Source organism: Apium graveolens, chromosome 7 (genome assembly GCF_009905375.1).
Source record: "Apium graveolens cultivar Ventura chromosome 7, ASM990537v1, whole genome shotgun sequence".
Classification (NCBI taxonomy): Eukaryota; Viridiplantae; Streptophyta; class Magnoliopsida; order Apiales; family Apiaceae; genus Apium; species Apium graveolens.
In genome coordinates this window covers 176797029-176810897 of record NC_133653.1, presented here as the reverse complement: position 1 = coordinate 176810897, position 13869 = coordinate 176797029, and positions in this window count along the sequence as shown.

Sequence of the window (13869 nt, the reverse complement as noted above, 5' to 3'; positions counted from 1 at the left end):
CATTGTGATAAAAGAAAGGACATATATTGAAGCAACATTGGCTAAATCACAACCGCAGATAGATCCAAGATCCAAGGGTAAAGAAAAGGTTGGTGAACCTATCAAGGTTTATGTGCCTCCTGAGAATGAAGAAATCACTGATGAAAAGGATGATCTTGCTCCGACTTCAAGAAAAATTCTTAAAACAACCTCTGACATGGCTCAAGTTGTTCAGAGTCAAGAGACAGTAAGTTCTGATATTCCAAAGAAGCAAGTAACCTCTGACAGAGCTCAAGTTAACTTGATATCAGAAGATAGACCAAAGAAACTCCTACCAGGATTCACTAAAGCAAAACAAACTCAACCTTTAAAGACTGCTGCAAGTGGTTTTGAAGCAAGAGTAGTTACTGGAAAGGAAGCAAGAGATAAAACTGGATTGGGAAGTGCTGATGAAAGAAGAATACAGAACACTACCAATGATCCAACTTCCTTAAGTGAACCAGGTATTGGAGCAACTCCTGAGAGATTGAATCAATTGGAATCTGTACAAATGGTTTACCATACCTACTTGAAAGAACACATCTTGTTGTACTTTATGATAGATGGTAGGGTTTATCATATAAGGCAAAATGCCATTCCATTGAAGTATTTTGAAGAACTGGAGCATGTACTATTCTTACTTCAAGTGGATGACAGATTGACAGGAAGTGCTGCAAACTATTTGAAGGATCAGATTCAGAGACAGAAAAGACTTTATTCTGTTAAGTCTGACAACACATATGTTCCAAAGTACAGAGATCACAAGGGTGATATAGTTGAAATGAAGCCCAACACTGCTAAAATTATAACTACCTTTCTGGGTTACAGGGCTGTGGAATTCAATCTTGTGTCTGATAAAGCTTATTTGATCAGACTGGATCAGGATATAAGAAAAGCAAAGATTAATGATCTCAGGGCTGCAATCTTTCAAATTGGTGAAGATAATGCAGAGCTTAAAGATGCTAAAAGGAGAATGATTGATGAACTTAGATATGCTGTGAGATGTTTGTTGAAGAACTATCTCAGAACAACTCCTGACATCAGAGAGATCAGAAAGTGAAGCCAAGTCAAGATCTACAACTGCTTAAATTCTGATATTTGTACAGACTGAAGTTTTTATCAGAAGTTAAAAATTGGTAAAGCTTTAAGGACTGTAAGTTGTAGTTATCTAGTCTAATTCTCATGCACTTGTACTTAATGTTTTTGACATCATTAAATATCTATTAAACTTGTATATTATGCAAATTTACAAGTTGGGGGAGATTGTTAGATATATTTGATAATGTCATGGCTAATATGATTTATGTTTAGTTTTCAGATCTTACTTAAACAGGATAAATCAGTACTTACTGGAAGTCAGAACTTAAGGATATCAGTACTTATTTTATCAGGAGATAATCATCAGAAGATGGATATCAAAACTTAAGTGTTGGAGTATGTTCAGATAAGGATAGTAGCTGATTAAAGGAAAGAAGATTGAGATAAACATAAGAAGAGATATGCATGAAGAAGGAGTTTCGTGAAGAATGGAATACTTGGAAGAAAAGATATCTGATTGATATATTTTAGGAAGCAGAATTATATTCCATATCAATTAGCGATTATCTTGTAACTGTGTAGTATATAAACACAGAAATAGGGTTTACACTAGAAGTGTTATCATATTCGAAGAGATTATTCATTGTAACCCTAGCAGCTCTCGTGATATTTGTTCATCACTGAGAGGTAACAGTTCCATACTGTAACAGAGTTTATTGTTTCAATAAAGTTTGTTTTCTGTTACTTGAAATATTAAAAGTTCGATTTGATTGTATTTTACACTGTATTCACCCCCTCTACAGTGTGTGTGACCTAACAAGTTTTACAACTCATACTTGAAATGAATAATAAATAACCAAAGATATACTTATACGAAAGTACGATCTTTATTTGAATAATCGAAAATAAGTTTGATTATCGAAACATTATACTTTAATAAAATAAAGAATATTATTTATTAAAATAAGCGGAGTCATAAGTCCTCGAATGAATATTCAAAATAATATTCATTAAATATAATAAGCGGAGTCATAAGTCCTCAAATGAATATTCAAAATAATATTCATTAAATAAAATAAAGTTATCGAATAAACCTTATTCGATTAATAGTTTTGAAAACTATACATATATATATATTATACTCGGGAACATCGACTCCCATATAGAAAATGTTCACCTCTGGGTCCCCTATACTAAGGGTATACACAACTACTGCTTTTCTCTAGTACAGGTATTATACAATTTATAAGCATTTGAATCAACAATTAGATATCAAGATTACGAAATAGGCATGCATATATACCATATCATCATGCTCCAATATATCGCAAGATTTACAAGTAACAATCATGCACTTATCACAAGTTAATGCATATACATATGTTTACATCACAACAACAGTATATCGGGTAGAAAACTTGCCTGAGTGTTCCCGGATAGACTTAAACTTAGAGTGGGTCCGATAACATATGAACAACAATATAAGTCGGAATTAAACCTCGGTCTCTTAAGAAACTAGACTTTATCCAATTAAACCCTAACGTTCGCTAATGGTCACTCCTATGCTTAACGAATCACATAAGTCGTTCGAGTACCCTCGGCTCCACCATTTTTAATAAATTAACCATTAAGAATTTTAAGGCGATTCTTTCACGAGTACTCTACCTACTGCCCACTTTACATAATTGTTTCATACTCCAATTAGTCATTTAAGGTCCTTAACCAAGGTTTCAAAGTAAGGCGAGGGGTAATGGTTCGTTCGCGAAACACTGTTACTTAAAATGGTCGTTTCTCCTAAACCGTACATCGGATTCAAGCGAACCACATGTCAAAACGAAGCTCGTAACATGAACTATCTAAACATGGCAATGGTCAGAATCTTACATTGAGTTCACGGGTCCTGAAGTTAAGAACAAAAACAGTCTAAGGTACATTGGGCATTACGACGACTATGTTTACGCGATTACCAAAGTTTATACTACTCCAAATCAATCACAAAACAACTTACAACCAACATTACAACCAAAATCCATCCAAACCTCACTACATCAGTCCATTACTTCATGTTTTATCCAATTCATTCAATCATAAACAAAAGCTACTAACCATACTAAGGTTCATTAACTATAAACAAGATTCAATCATCCAAATCACTACAAACCCAACCAAACTTGAAACACACAAGCACCATGCTTCTCATATACTAAAACAATCAAAACCACTCCTAAACATTCAAAGTAAAGCTTAGGATATGAGGTTTTACCTTCCTTGGTGAGTGATAAGTTGCTAGGAAGCCTTAGGGAGCCTTGATCTATCCTCCTACTAGCTTGATCTTTCCAAAGAAATTAAGAACACAAAATTAATTTCAAGAAAGTACTATTCACCATCTTCTTGAATGATTTATAGAAAATGCTAGGAAAGGATTTTGAAGCTAAGATTCCTAGGAAGTATGTAACTTAACTGAGAGAAACTAGGATAATTACCTTGTAAATTAGCAAGTGGAGGAGCTTGGACTTCCCATTTGTTAAGAAAGAAGCCGAGAGGTTTCTTCAAGAAATGGGGATGAAAAATGATTTGTTTGCTTGCTTGGTGAATTTGTGTGGTGTTTTGATAGTTTGGTTAACAATTAACCTTGGTTTGACTATGGTTTAAAATGCTTGGCTAGGATTCATTCTTGAAAAATATCTCTTTAATCTTGCTTACCTCATCATCCCTATGTTACTTCCATGCCACATGTCTTTATCTTGTGGTTTGATGATGTCATAATCCCTGGATTCTTGTACAAGTTTGTCTCTTGGTCGCTTATTTGTTTTACGGTTCGCATATCTCTCGTTTTCGTTAATCGTTTGAGGGATCATATCCGGGATCTTATAACTTAGGTTCCCCTAAACATTTCTCAATATTTTATATTCCTTTTTATGATCCTCTCTTATAATCCTTGAATTTAAATCCTTTTAATCATGTTACCTTATACTCAATTCTTTCGGTATCTGGTGGATTTTCGGGGAAAAATCAAAGTGTCCGGATTCGAATTCTAACGACCTTTACATACACTCATTTACTTTATAGAATACTAATACGGTCTTAGAATTTCCATAACAGTACTCCTATATAGCGTGGTCTAATAATTTTCCTTAATCAGCATCATCAGCAAAACTTACTATTCATCTGTGTTTTCAAAATTCCAAAAATTGGGGTTATTACAACTATGCAAGATAAACTCAATCAGTTTGAACATCAACAAGTCTGGAAACTGGTACCTAGACCTACACACAAGAAATCTGTTGGTACTCGGTGGGTATTCAGGAATAAACTAGATGAAGATGGTGTGGTTACAAGGAACAAAGCAAGACTGGTAGCTAAAGGGTATTCTCAAGCCGAAGGCATTGATTATGATGAAACCTATGCTCCAGTGGCTAGACTTGAGGCCATCATGATATTTCTGGCATTCGCAGTATTCTTGAACTTTAAATTTTATCAAATAGATGTCAAGAGTGCATTTCTGAATGGAAAGCTGGATGAAGAAGTGTATGTAGAGCAACCTCCTGGTTTTGAAGATCCAGATCATTTGGACTATGTCTACTTTCTTTTCAAAGCTATCTATGGTCTCAAACAGTCTCCAAGAAAATGGTATGACACTCTTTCCGAATTTCTTATTGAAAATGGCTTTATTAGGGGTGTCATGGACAAAACTCTCTTTTCTAAAAAGCATAAAAATGATACTATATTAGTCCAAGTCTATGTGGATGATATAATATTTGGGTCTACTAATGATAGTCTCTGTAAGAGATTTGCTAAGTTAATGCACAACAAATTTGAAATGAGCATGATGGGAGAGCTGAAGTTCTTTCTTGGATTACAAGTAAATCAAAGGTTAGATGGAATATTTATTTGTCAATCCAAGTATCTCAAGGAACTTCTCAAAAAGTACAATATAGAGGATTCTACATCAGCAAGGACTCCGTCATCTACAGCTGTCAAGCTTGGACCATGTGAAAACTCCATTAAGGTAGATGTCACAAGCCACAGAGGTATGATTGGCTCGTTACTCTATCTTACTGCAAGTAGACCAGATATTATGTATGCTACATGTTTATGTGCAAGATTCCAAGCGGATCCTAGAGATATTCATCTCGTTGTTGTTAAACGAATCTTGAGATATCTTAAGGGTACACTAAATCTAGGTATTTGGTACCCTAAAGAATCTGGTTTTAACCTTGTTGGATATACAGATTCAGATTACGTAGGAAGTGTTGTTGATAGGAAAAGCACCTCAGGGAGTTGTCAATTCCTAGGTAGCAGGCTAGTCTCATGGTACAACAAGAAATATCAAACAGTTTCCAACTCAACGACCGAGGCTGAATATATTGCTGCTCGAAGCTGCTGTGCTCAGATCTTGTGGATTAGGAACCAGCTACGGGACTATGGCTCTGTATTGAACAAAATTCCTATTCTATGTGACAATACAAGTGCAATATCCATCACCAACAACCCTGTGCAACACACGAGGACCAAGCACATCGACATCAGATATCATTTCATAAGAGAGCATGTCATGAATGGTACTGTTGAACTATTTTTTATTCCAACAGAAGAACAAATAGCAGATATTTTCACTAAATCTCTTGATGAATCCACATTTACCAGATTAGTTGGTAAATTGGGTATGTTGAATAGTTTTAGTGATTAAACTAGTTAATATCTGAGATCTGTTCTTGAATGAATTTATCATATGAAAAATTCATTCGCAAATTTATTTTATCATTTATACCATATTTATTGTTTTTTTCTATGTAATTTTATTATCCTATCTTATTTATTTATTTATTCAACTTGTTAATTTTAATATCTCAGAATATTTTATTTTCTCTAAAAATAATTTTCTATGAATTTTATTTGCTAAAATTCAACAGAAATCTATTTTTGGACTAAAATATAGTTATTTCAGAATATTTTAATTTTGTAAGTATTTTCTGTAATTGTAAATATTGTTTATGTTTTTATTTAACTGCAATGACAATCGACAAGACTATTGAAATTGTCTTGCTGAAAGTCATTCCAGTTTAACTTTGTTTATTTTAATTTTCAGTGTAGTTTTATACTAGCAAGACAATCGGTAATTGTCTTTCCAGTTTATTCGGTTGAACTTCCTTTTATTTTGTACTGGTATGACAATCGGTATGACTATCAGATTGCCATACCGATTCTTTTTTATTTTCTGTTAATTTTTTTTTATTTTGTACTGGTATGACAATCGGTATGACTATCAGATTGTCATACCAGTTATGTTTATTTTCTTTTTAAATTCAAAACTTTTGCCTGGTATGACAATTGGTATGACAATCCCGGATTGTCATACCAGTTGTAGTACTTAGGATATTGTTTTGTCTGTTTGGTTTTCATTTTCATCACAGTTATCAAATCACTCAAACCAATTCATCTCTCTCGTCTTCACGAATTCGGACAGATCAAAACCACCATCGCCGCAATTTCATTCCGGCTCGAGTTTTTACTCAGCCTAACTAAACTTCACTTCTGATATATATACATACGTGTGTATATATACAAAAGTGCTGCCCGTTTTTTTAAAAGGTTTAATCAGTTCTTGTAATTGAAATTGGGTGTTCTTTTTTAACTTTGTTTTTATACTCAAAAACCCAATTCATTTTCTTGAACTTAAATCAGGTCTTGTGTTGTGTGTTTGCTTAATCTGAATTTACTAGTGTGTTTGTGGGACAAAAATCAATAAGACACAATTTTTTTTAATTTTTTAGATATAATTGAATTAATTCAAATTATTAGTTATTTTTTAATTCGAATTTTTTTAATTTAATTCTTAAAATTCTGAAAGTGTGTGTTTTATTGAACTTTTTAATGGCTCTCAATTTCTAAATTGTCTCGCATAATCATGTTGGCTATTTTAATCCGGAAAATTGTAGTGTTGAAAAATTTAAGCCGTAGATTAGATTTTTAAATGATCATTCGATTGTTAGCTCTGCTATTAAATCAAATGTTCTATTAAATGTCGACTTGCTTAGACTGATTTACACAACTTCTACTATGGCCGCTGATTCTAACTCTTTTTCATTCACTGTGGCAAACACACAGTATGTAGTTGATGAAACAGTCATCAATAAAGCTTTAAATTTTCCAATGGACAATTTCTGTAATTTACCCTCTGACAATGAGATTTCAAATTTTTTTTCATGCTATTAACTATCAGGGGGTGATTAATTTGACTAAGCTGTCTAAATCAAATTTGGTTTCTGAATGTGATATTTTCTTCGATACACTTTCCAAAGTGTTTGCCAACTGTACTAAATCCAATTTTCACAACATCACTTCCACTCTGCAGTATATTGGTCTTGCGGTTGTTTTCAATCAAAGGATCAATTTTGGAAAATTACTTTTACCCATTCTTCTGAGATGTCTCACTGCAGCTACGCGTGATCATTCTACGAATCGTAGGGTTTCTTGCTACTACGCTCGATTTCTTATGCTTATAGCTGAACATCTTCTCACACCTGTATAAGGCTCTTTTTGCTAACTCATCAGTAGCTGAACCCCCTCCGGTAAGTAAAAAGATCTACACACGCCAAGACACAACCTTTAAATTCATGCAAGTTCCAGTACTTGTATCTGCTTTCATGGCCACCTTCATTCCTTTACCAATTTTTAATCTTCCCGGTCATGAACAACAAACTTAACCTCTAGTGGTTCAAGCCACCCAGGCACAAACATCAGATGCTCTTCCACTGCAGGTAATAATTCCTCACTCTCAACATATTCCTATTTCTGATGTAAGACCCCCAGTGGTTGATAGGGCTGACCATGAAGTTGTAGAACCACAGCTTCAATCCAGGTCATAGAGCCAAACACAGAGTCACAACCTATCTCAAACTCTCCCCCACTGTCAAAAATGTTACTGAGAAGGTTAGTAGGAAGTAGTGTGTTTTTAGATGTGAATGAACCCTCAGCTCTTCCTCCTCCCAAGAAGAGAAGAACATTTACTGAGGCATCTGAAAGCCCATCCTTGTCCTCCCAACAGGACATGGACTTTGAAATGGCCACTGAACAGTTACTAGAGACATTCTCTCAATAGAATGAATCTATTGAAATTTGCCATAGGGCCATGGCATCTTGTTAGATATATTTGATAATGTCATGGCTAATATGTTTTATGTTTAGATTTCAGATCTTATTTGAACAGAACAAATCAGTACTTAACTGATCAGTACTTATACTGGACGTCAGAACTTAAGGGATATCAGTACTTATGTTATCAGGAGATAAGCATCAGGAGATAGATATCAGAACTTAAGTGCTGAAGGACGATCAGATAAGGACAGTAGCTGATTAAAGTTAAGAAGATCAAGATAAACATAAGAAGAGATATGCATGAAGAAGGAATTCCGTAAAGAATGGAATACTTGGAAGGAAAGATATCTGATTGATATATATTAGGAAGCAGAATTATATTCCATATCAATTAGCGATTATCTTGTAACTGTGTAATATATAAACACAGACATAGGGTTTACACTATAAGTGTTATCATTATCGAGAATATTATTTACTGTAACCCTAGCAGCTCTCGTGATATTTTGTTCATCACTGAGAGATAACAGTTCCAGATTGTAACAGAGTTTATTGTTTCAATAAAGTTTGTTTTCTGTTACATAAGTTCTTGAAGTTTGATTTGATTATAATAAACACTGTATTCACCCCCTCTACAGTGAAAGTGTGACCTAACAAGTGGTATCAGAGCCTTCTGTTAACACACATACAGTTAAAGATCCAAACACAATCATGTCTGACACAGAAACTCCAACTAAGCCTACCAAAACTGAGGAATCATCAAAGACATCAACTCAGAGTCGATATGAGACTATCAGAGTTCCCATATTGAGACCATCTGAATATCCCATATGGAAGGTAAGGATGACCATGTTTCTGGAAGCAACAGATCCAGAATACCTTGATAGAATCAAGGAAGGGCCTCACAAACCTACCAAGCTCGCTGTTGTAGTTGCAGGTGAAGCAGCAAAGACCGTACCAAAGGAAAAGAGTAATTACACTGCTGAAGATATAGCATCTATTGCTAAGGATGCCAAGGTACGACACTTATTGCATAGTGCCATTGATAATGTAATGTCAAACAGGGTAATCAACTGCAAGACTGCCAAGGAGATATGGGATGCACTGGAGACAAGGTGTCAAGGAACTGAAACAGTTAAGAAGAACAGGAAGACAATACTCACTCAAGAGTATGAACACTTTGACTCTAGGACTAATGAGTCATTGACTGATGTATATGATAGATTTGTCAAACTCTTGAATGACTTGTCATTGGTTAATAAGGAGTATGATCTTGAAGATACAAACCTTAAATTCCTGTTAGCTCTTCCTGAATGTTGGGATTTGAAGGCAACAACAATAAGAGACAACTACAATCTTGATGAAACAACTCTTGATGAAATCTATGGAATGCTCAAGACTCATGAACTTGAGATGGAACAAAGAAGCAAGATGAAAGGAGGAAAGTCAAGGACAGTTGCTCTCAAGGCTGAAGAGGAATCCCCCAAACCACCTTCCTCAAAGAAAGATAAGGGTAAAGCTCTTATCATAAAGTCTGATACTGAGTCATCAAGTTCTGAGAGTGATGATGACTCAGATTCTGAAAGCTTGCCTGAAACTGATGCTGATGAGGAGATGATGAAGCTGTGTGCTCTTATGGTGAAAGGAATCACAAAGATTGCATACAGGAAGTTCAGGAAGGGAAAGAAGTTTTTCAGGAAAGGCATAAGTTCTGATAAGAAGAATTTCAGAAGATCTGAAGGAAGAGGAGGAAAGTCTGACAGAGGAGATTACGCTAATGTTAAATGTTATAATTGTGGTGAGAAAGGCCACATATCTCCTGATTGCAAGAAGACCAAGAGTGACAAAGGCAAAGCTCTTGTCACAAAGCAGAAAAGCTGGACAGACACCTCAGACTCTGAAAGTGAGGAGAACTATGCATTGATGGCAAATGCTGATAAATCAAGTTCTGAGAGCAGTTCTGAAGCTGCTGAAACAAAGGTACCTCAGACTACTTATGCTTTTCATACTGATGATATTAATGAGTTGAGAAGATATCTTAAAACCATGTTTGTTAGTTATAGAGATCAAACTTTAACATGTGAAAGATTAACTTCTGAAAATCTTGCTTTTAGGAAAAGAAATGATTTCTTAGAAAAAGAGTTAGTCATGTTCCATCAAACTCAGAAGGATAGAGATGATGCTTTTTATGTTAGGGATGAAGTGCTAAAAATGAATGAATCTCTAAAAACTGAGTTAGAAAAGGAGAGAGAGATTATCAGAACTTGGACTAACTCTGGCAAAACAACTCAAAATTTGCTAATCAGTGGAAACTGGAAAGAGGGCTTAGGTTATGGAGAAAATAAAAATGAAAAAGGAACTGTAGAAATTAAGCCTGTTGATAAGCAAAAGCCGAAGTTAAAACCTGTTAAGTTTGTAACTGAAAAATCTGAAAATGAGAAATCAGAAGTTAAAAAGGAATTAGCCTCTGACAAACTAAAACAGGAAAAGACAGCTGAAGTTAACATAGGCTTAATGACAAAGAAGCAGCTTAAGCATAAGCTGAAAGATGTTAAGAATGCAAACAAGGTAAAATCACCTAGGAAAAACAGGAATGGAAAGGAAGGTGTGAATAAAAGTAATAACTATAAATCTGTTCCTGATGCTCCTAGGAAAGCGTGTCATAACTGTGGAAGTTCTAACCATCTGGCTTCTTTTTGCAGGAAGAATAAGAATATTAACTCCTTATCTTCAAAATCAGGAGTTAAGAGTCAGTCTGTTAGATACAAACCATAAAATCCTTGTTTTCATTGTGGTAGTTTATGGCATTCCATTTATACTTGTAAGGAATATCATAGTTTGTACTATGATTATTATCAAATAAAACCTTCTTTAAAGAAAGTTTCTGTTGTTCCTTCTAGTGTAAGTTCTGATTCAAAGTCTGGTAGTATAAGTTCTGATAAGAAAACTTTTAACATAAAATCTGATGCTAAATCCGCTGCAAATGTTAACAAACCTAAAAAGGCCAAAGGATCCAAGCAAGTCTGGGTCCTTAAAACTAATAATTAGTGGTCTTTTTGATTGCAGGGCAACAGGAAAAATATTTTAGTTCTGGACAGTGGATGTTCAGGACATATGACTGGAAATAAGGCCCTGCTATCAGACTTTGTGGAGAAAGCTGGCCCAAGTGTTTCTTATGGAGATGGCAACATTGGAAAAACTTTGGGATATGGCAATATCAATCTTGGGAATGTCATCATTAAAGATGTAGCTCTGGTCTCAGGACTTAAACACAACTTACTGAGTATAAGTCAAATATGTGACAGAGGTTATCATGTTGATTTCTTTGCAGAACATTGTGAAATAGTTAGTAAATCTAAAGAAAAAATTGTTCTGAAGGGATTCAGGCGTGGTAACATTTATGAAGCTAAGCTTTCAACAAGTTCTGATGGTTCTGCAATCTGTTTAGTGAGTAGAGCCTCAACTGAAGAAAGCTGGAATTGGCACAAGAAACTCTCTCATTTAAACTTCAACAAGATAAATGAACTGATCAAGAAAGATCTTGTGAGAGGACTGCCAAAATCAGTGTTTGTTCCTGATGGTCTTTGTGACTCATGTCAGAAGGCTAAACAAAGAAAATCTTCGTTCAAGAGCAAGACTGAATCATCAATTCTTGAGCCTTATTATCTACTTCATGTTGATCTATTTGGTCCAGTGAATGTCATGTCTATTGCAAAGAAGAAATATGCGTTGGTCATAGTAGATGAGTTCACCAGATACACATGGGTGTATTTCTTGCACACAAAAAGTGAAACTGCATCTATCCTGATTGATCATGTCAAACATCTGGATAAATTGATCAAAGATTCTGTGAAAATTTTGAGGAGTGATAATGGCACTGAATTCAAGAATCTGATAATGGAAGAGTTCTGCAAAAATCATGGAATAAAGCAGGAATTTTCTGCTCCTGTGAGTTGTTGAAAGGAAGAATAGAACTCTCATTGAAGCTGCACGAACAATGCTTGAAGAAGCAAAGTTTCCAACCTATTTCTGGGCTGAAGCTGTGCAGACTGCTTGTTTTACTCAAAATGCAACACTCATTAACAAGCATGGAAAAACACCATATGAGATGGTGAAGAACAAGAAGCCAAATCTCAAATACTTTCATGTATTTGGATGTAAGTGTTTTGTTCTCAAGACTCATCCTGAACAGCTATCCAAGTTTGATCTAAAAGCTGATGAGGGAATCTTTGTTGGATATCCACTTTCTACAAAAGCCTTCAGAGTCTATAATTTGAGAACAAAAGTGGTCATGGAATCTATCAATGTCTCTTTTGATGACAAGAAGATCACTGGACTTGAAGATTGCATTGATCATGATCAGCTGAGATTTGAAAATGAAGATTCATATTCTGATACCTCAAGTCCTGACAGTCTAAGTCCTGATACTGTAAATTCTGATGGATTAAACTCTGATGTTATTGAAACTGTGGTGACTACGTCAAAGGAAGATGCACCAATGCAGGGGGAGCATACTCAAGATATTATCACATCTCAAGAAGCATCAGAACATACATCTGGCTCTTCAAATTCTGATTCGTCAAGTTCTGATAAGCCAAGTACTGACAGTACTGAAAATCTAAATGCTGAAGGATCCAACTCAGAGAGCATAGTTTCAGGGGGAGCATCAGAAAATGAAACCGAAGATAGCATGAATCATGGGGGAGCATCCAGTTCTAGAGAAAATCTTCCATCTGCAAGGAAGTGGACAAAATCACATACACCTGATTTGATAATTGGAAATCCTGAGGCAGGTGTCAGAACTAGAACAGGTACTTCGAATGAATGTCTTTACAATTCTTTTCTCTCTCAGTCTGAGCCAAAGAAAGTGGAAGAAGCTCTTCAAGATGCTGATTGGGTGCAAGCAATGCAGGAAGAGTTGAATGAATTTGAAAGAAACAAAGTCTGGACCTTAGTGCCAAGACCTAAGAATAGATCGGTTGTTGGTACAAAGTGGGTATTCAGAAACAAAACTGACAGTGATGGCATAATTGTAAGGAACAAGGCAAGGCTGGTTGCAAAAGGATATTCTCAACATGAGGGAATTGACTATGATGAAACATTTGCGCCAGTTGCTAGGTTAGAAGCCATAAGGATATTCATGGCTTATGCTGCTCACAAAAAGTTTACTGTCTTTCAAATGGATGTGAAAAGTGCTTTTCTCAATGGAGAATTGGAAGAGGAAGTATATGTTGAACAACCTCCAGGCTTTGTAGATTCCAAACATCCAGATTATGTCTACAGGCTTGATAAAGCACTTTATGGACTTAAGCAAGCTCCTAGAGCATGGTATGAGACTTTAGCTCAGTTTCTTCTGGAAAGTGGATTCAACAGAGGAACTATTGACAAAACACTGTTCTATCTCAACCATGGCAAGGACTTACTTTTGATCCAGATTTATGTTGATGATATTATTTTTGGGTCTCCAAATGACAAACTTTGCAAAAAGTTTGCCAAACTAATGCAGTCAAGATATCAGATGAGTATGATGGGAGAACTTAGTTATTTTCTGGGCCTTCAAGTCAAGCAGAGTGAAGAAGGAACTTTTATTTGTCAATCTAAGTACACCAGAAACTTGCTGAAGAAATTTGGAATGCAAGACTGTTCAAGTGCATCCACTCCCATGGCCACTGCAACAAAACTGGATAAGGATACTGGTAATTCAGTAGATATTAC